Here is a 377-nt window from a genome sequence, read left to right as displayed (position 1 = left end):
GCCATGTGGATTACTGTGACGGTGGGGGATTCATTTGGAGACTAAACCTGTTGAGTGGATGCATCTGGGACCATCAGTTCCTATAGTTTAAATGCACTAAATTGGATGTAGGGGCTATATCAGTTAGAAGATTAAATCCCAGGAATCTCAGGTTTTCTCTGAGCCAGAGAAGCCTGCTTTGCATCCTAATGCAGAAACTCCTTTAGAAAATGTGTATAATGGATTGAGGCAGTCATTACCTTGTCAGTGAATTAAGAAAACTTGAGAAATGCCAAAACACATTTCCCCAAGATCACAGCTGAGATCTGCCCGGCAGAGGATCAGAAATGGGATTAGAAGGAGTCGGAGGCGTGCGGTGTAGGGTGTTGGGAACTTTC

Source organism: Rhinolophus sinicus, linkage group LG13 (genome assembly GCF_036562045.2).
Source record: "Rhinolophus sinicus isolate RSC01 linkage group LG13, ASM3656204v1, whole genome shotgun sequence".
In the NCBI taxonomy this organism is placed as follows: Eukaryota; Metazoa; Chordata; class Mammalia; order Chiroptera; family Rhinolophidae; genus Rhinolophus; species Rhinolophus sinicus.
This window is presented reverse-complemented; position numbering follows the sequence as displayed.